At 40.8% G+C, this 6,000-nt stretch overlaps 1 protein-coding gene across 1 annotated transcript in view; it reads right to left on the bottom strand.

Moving 5' to 3' along the window:
- The window catches only part of MFAP3L (microfibril associated protein 3 like), a 50,745-nt gene extending 49,442 nt beyond the window's left edge, over positions 1–1,303 (bottom strand). The window contains exon 1 of the mRNA XM_082243990.1: positions 1,178–1,303. The gene's annotated coding sequence lies outside the window, so the exon portion shown is untranslated. The remainder of the gene's footprint in view (positions 1–1,177) is intronic.
- Between the last annotated feature and the right edge of the window lie 4,697 nt (positions 1,304–6,000).

Raw genomic sequence — 6,000 nt, forward strand, 5'->3', positions numbered from 1 at the left:
GGATCGGGCTCAGGTAAGAGAAAGGGTGGTGTCTGGGAGGGATGATACAAACAACACAGAAAAAGCTGCTCAGGCGAGGCAAAGGCACCCAGGTGCTGGTCGGATCCGCCGTCCAGTGATCAGATATCCAAAGAGAACAAGTGACCGCACTCAAAAGGTAGATAAACTTGAAGTATTTATTCCCATTCGTAGAAAACAAACAACGGTGCATCGAACAGACATGGACACGGTTAACGCGTTTCACGACTCTATGGGTCGCTTACTCATAACCTGGGAGGGAGCTGCATTGCAGAAGGTTTTTCACCTTAATGCATTAGGGCGAAAAACCTTGAGGCTTTACAACCACTTTAAAAAACGTCTGTACTTTACTAGTCAAATTTAAAAAAGGGGTTCTTGCCTTTGAGAACTGGTTCACACTTACGTGAATTCTATGCTTATAAGATGCAATCTGAAAAGCATAGATTCTCGTTTCATCTAAAAAAGCATTATTTCCAATGAAGGCGGTTTACATATATGCGGTGCAAATTTCACTCAGTTCAAAAAAGGTCCAGTGTTCAAATCACTGCAATTTTTTTTTGCCTACTTTTTATAGAAAATAAAATTGCAGATGTGACCACTCCCCTCACAAATTTGCACTAAATTCAAATCGAAAAAACGCACATGTGAATTCGCACGGTGTACTGCTTTCAATTCGCACCGCACCAGTGTGAACCGGGGCTAGAGAACTTGCTATTGAACAGAAATGTTCTCATCTAAATCAAACAACAACCCGATTTTATACATTCTAACCAGAAGGCATCAGAACCAAATCCCAATACAGCAGCTGACAACTTATCTTCTTATGATCATGAAAATACTGACCCCTGATTGAACTGAAAAGCTCATAAAGCTTTACAATAAATTAATGTGGCACAGTAAGCAATATGGACCTAAAAAGAAGCCTTGTAACATACAATTTCCCCACAAATAGCAAAAAAAATAAAAAACATATGCCATCTAGCTTTGACCTTGCCAATTAAAATTAGAATAAATATTATGGGTATGCATGAAAACTGGTCATAAAAACAGCGGTCAATCAGGAAATATAATCTATAAGCACATATTAAGAAGGATTTTAAATGTCAACACAACAGATAAAATCAATAGTGGAATATTGCAGCGTAAACAGACTACTTACACAGCACATATACCATGCTAGTTGCCTCGTTTCACGAATTCTGCCTCCATTCAAGCGAATCAAGCCCTCTCATTTGCCTGAGTGCTTGCTTTTTCCCAGCTGACTGCAATGTTGAGCTCAGCAGCTGCAATGCCCTTTTATGTCAAAAAAATGAGTCTGAGCTGGCACAAATCTAACATCTCTATGGAAGAAGAAAAACTTGCCAGTGAGAAAAATGATACAGACCACCAAGCGATATCAGCACACAGCGAGCAAACTAACCACACGACTATTCATTAAAAGAAAAAAAAAAATCACAAGAAAACCAAGGACTTTGCAGACTACGTACATTCTGTCATCTACACTAAATTCCTTCTCAGCTCTTTAACAAGTCCCATGCTGGGAAAATACACTGTACAAAAACAATATAAAGCTTTACTTTGTAACTACAAACTAAAAAACAGAGCGATTGTCATTTGAAGTAGGACCTAGTTGCAGGAAAATATAAATCTCCGAATTGGACCAGCACAGCTGCTTAACTGCTTCAAGACTGGGCCATAGCAGATTTACTGATACAGGGTGGCTCTCCTGTGCAGAATCACGTACAGTGCCTTGCGAAAGTATTCGGCCCCCTTGAACTTGCGACCTTTTGCCACATTTCAGGCTTCAAACATAAAGATATAAAACTGTCATTTTTTTGTGTAGAATCAACAAGTGGGACACAATCATGAAGTGGAACGAAATTTATTGGATATTTCAAACTTTGTTAACTAATAAAAAACGGAAAAATTGGGCGTGCAAAATTATTCAGCCCCTTTGCTTTCAGTGCAGCAAACTCTCTCCAGAAGTTCAGTGAGGATCTCTGAATGATCCAATGTTGACCTAAATGACTAATGATGATAAATAGAATCCACCTGTGTGTAATCAAGTCTCCGTATAAATGCACCTGCACTGCGATAGTCTCAGAGGTCCGTTTAAAGCGCAGAGAGCATCATGAAGAACAAGGGACACACCAGACAGGTCCAAGATACTGTTGTGGAGAAGTTTAAAGCCGGATTTGGATACAAAAAGATTTCCCAAGCTTTAAACATCCCAAGGAGCACTGTGCAAGCGATAATATTGAAATGGAAGGAGAATCAGACGACTGCATATCTGCGAAGACCTGGCCGTCCCTCTAAACTTTCAGCTCATACAAGGAGAAGACAGATCAGAGATGCAGCCACGAGGCCCATGATCACTCTGGATGAACTGCAGAGATCTACAGCTGAGGTGGGAGACTCTGTCCATAGGACAACAATCAGTCGTATACTGCACAAATCTGGCCTTTATGGAAGAGTGGCAAGAAGAAAGCCATTTCTAAAAGATATCCATAAAAAGTGTCGTTTAAAGTCTGCCACAAGCCACCTGGGAGACACACCAAACATGTGGAAGAAGGTGCGCTGGTCAGATGAAACCAAAATCAAATTTTTTGGCAACAATGCAAAACGTTATGTTTGGCGTAAAAGCAACACAGCTCATCACCCTGAACACACCATCCCCACTGTCAAACATGGTGGTGGCAGCATCATGGATTGGGCCTGCTTTTCTTCAGCAGGGACAGGGAAGATGGTTAAAATTGATGGGAAGATGGATGGAGCCAAATTTGGGACCATTCTGGAAGAAAACCTGATGGAGTCTGCAAAAGACCTGAGACTGGGACGGAGATTTGTCTTCCAACAAGACAATGATCCAAAACATAAAGCAAAATCTGCAATGGAATGGTTCACAAATAAACATATTCAGATGTTAGAATGGCCAAGTCAAAGTCCAGACCTGAATCCAAATCGAGAACCCGTGGAAAGAACTGAAAACTGCTGTTCACAAATGCTCTCCATCCAACCTCACTGAGCTCGAGCTGTTTTGCAAGGAGGAATGGGAAAAAATTTCAGTCTCTCGATGTGCAAAACTGATAGAGACATACCCCAAGCGACTTACAGCTGTAATCGCAGCAAAAGGTGGTGCTACAAAGTATTAACTTAAGGGGGCTGAATAATTTTGCCTGCTCAATTTTTCTGTTTTTTATTTGTTAAAAAAGTTTGAAATATCCAATAAATTTCATTCCACTTCATGATTGTGTCTCACTTGTTGATTCTTCACAAAAAAATTACAGTTTTATATCTTTATGTTTGAAGCCTGAAATGTGGCAAAAGGTCGCAAAGTTCAAGGGGGCCGAATACTTTTGCAAGGCACTGTATATATACGCAATTCTGCTCTCCTGCCTGCAGGGGGCGCACGCGCCACTGGTGGGCCACTTCTGCTGTGATTAATTACAGCGGAAGTAGATCTGCGGATGCCGGGCACTGGATGCCCACCGACACCTGCAGATCTCCATTCTGGCAAGGGGGGGTGGATTTTGTGTTGCTGCAAAGCAGGGGAATACAATCCAAGCAGCACAATACATATTGGTCTAAATTTATAAAGAAAATTGTTTTTTTATAATAATTTTCTTTTTTTTGGAAATGTTTTATAGCAGAAAGTAAAACATTGTCTGTTTTTTTGATTATAGCCCCAAAAAAATAGCCCCCCCCAAAAAAAAAAAAAAAAAAAAAAAAAAAAGAAATGCAGTGCTCATCAAATACCACCAACAGAAAGCTCTATTTGTGGTGAAAAAATAACAAATTTTATTTGGGTACAGCGTTGCATGACCGTGCAATTGCCAGTTAAATAACGCAGTTGTTCAGTTGCTTTCTGGTTTCAGGACAAGGTCAAAATGGGATCATACATCCTAGTAGTCTTCAGAGGCATTTTTTTTCCCTTTCATCTGTAGGAGAGGCTCTCAACTAAGCACAACCCCCTGCTTGCATACATGGGCTAAGCAAAAATCGGCGATCAGTGGTCTTTGATCGCTTGGTTCTCAGTCTTTTGGCTCGTTTCCACGGAGCTTTCTGGTACGGTACGGTACGCTATTTATGCCGTTTCCATTATGATTGGTACCCTAATTTCCGAACCGTACCACTTTTTGGTACCCTTTTGTTGGGGTACCAAGCACATTAGTACCGTACCAACAGGGTGGAGCTACACTCTGCAGAACTTTGATTGGTTGACAGAGAATCCTCCATCATAGCTTTCCTGCTACACCACGCCTATCATGAAAGGGTACTATTGGCAGTGGAAACGCAATGTGTACCATTCCGAACCGTACCGTACTGAACCGAACCGTACCGTACCACTCAGTGGAAACGAGAGCCTGTGGGGGACAGATGCTGCATCTACCTAGGCAAGTATAGTTCTTTAAAAAAATGTTTTCCCATATTTCTCTATAAAAAATGAACTAAAATAGTCATTTCAGTTTATGGAGCTCAGATACAATTTGGCTTCGCTTTAAGTGGTGAATCTCCCTGATGTGAAGATTCACCCTTTTCTTTGTTTAGGTGAACATGGCCTCTGAAACAGCAAGCAAGGTGAAATCTCTTACATTTTAACCACTTTAAGACCAGAAGGATTTGCCCCTTCCTGACTAGGCCCTATTTTGCGATTCGGTACTGTGTTACTTTACTGGACAATTGCGCAGTCGTGCGACGCTGTACCCAAATAAAATTGATGTCCTTTTTTCCCCACAAATAGAGCTTTCTTTTGGTGGTATTTGCTCACCTGTGTGTTTTTTTTTTTGCGCTATAAACAAAAAAAGGTAGCGACAATTTTGAAAAAAAAAAACAATATTTTTCACATTCTGCTATATGACATTCTCAAAAAAAAAAATTTTTTTAACATTTAGGCCAATTTGTTTTCTGCTACATATTTTTGGTAAAAAAAAAAAAAAAAAAAAAAAAAAAAAAAAAAAAAAAAAGAATTTTGCAATAAGCATTTTGATTGGTTTGCGCAAAAGTTATCGGGTCTACAAACTACAGGAAAGATTTATGTCATTTTTATTGTTTTTTTTTTTTTTTTTACTAGTAATGGCGGCAATCTGTGATTTTTTGCGGGATTGCGGCAGACAGATCGGACCCCTAACTAACATTTTTGACACTTTTGGGGGGGACTAGCGACATTACTACAGTAATCAGTGCCAAAAATATGCACTGTTACTGTAATAATGACACTGGCAGAAAAGGGGTTAACACTATGGGTGATCAAGGGGTTAAATGTGAGCCTAGGAGAGTGATTCTAACTGTGGGGGGGCATGGCTTCTGAAATGACCATAGAGACCTGTGATCCTATATAGAAGGATCACAGGGGCTCTATGATCATTCCAGGGAGAAGAACGGTCAGCTGTGTTTACAACAGCTGACCGTTCTGCTCTCTCAGTGGGGAATGATCGTGGGTGTCAGGCGGCAATCGTAGCCACCTGCCCGCTGCATCGGCTTCCCTGCGCTTGTCCCCTAGCCTCCTGCGAGCAAGCAACATACAGCTATGGCAATTTGCCCAGGAGCAGCTGCCTGCCGCCGTATAACTGCGGCGGGCAGTCGTAAAGTGGTTACGTTATTATCACAGCGAGAGGCAAGTAAAAATCCTCCAATGGGGGATACTTGTTTCTACAACTCTAATATGGGAATCTGTTCATGTTGGGGAGATTTCTTCTCATTTTCCTTCCCCACTTTACAAAAAAAAAAAAAAATTTTTTTTGGCTTAACATGTCCTGTCATTTTCAGACATGCAGATGGTATGCCTGATTTATATTTAAAGTATCTAAAACATTCCCCCCCCCCCCCCATTTTGGGGAGCATAGGGGAGGGTTAAATCCACTCCCAGGTTTTTTTTCCCTTAAATCTGTGTCCTTCACTTCCTGTCCTGCATATTTAAAGGGAAGCGAGGTAATATCTTTCCAATATTAGGGATATACCCTCTTAGTTGCCACAGGAACAAAT

This window comes from Pelophylax lessonae, assembly GCF_965119305.1.
Source record: "Pelophylax lessonae genome assembly, chromosome: 1".
Lineage (NCBI taxonomy): Eukaryota > Metazoa > Chordata > Amphibia > Anura > Ranidae > Pelophylax > Pelophylax lessonae.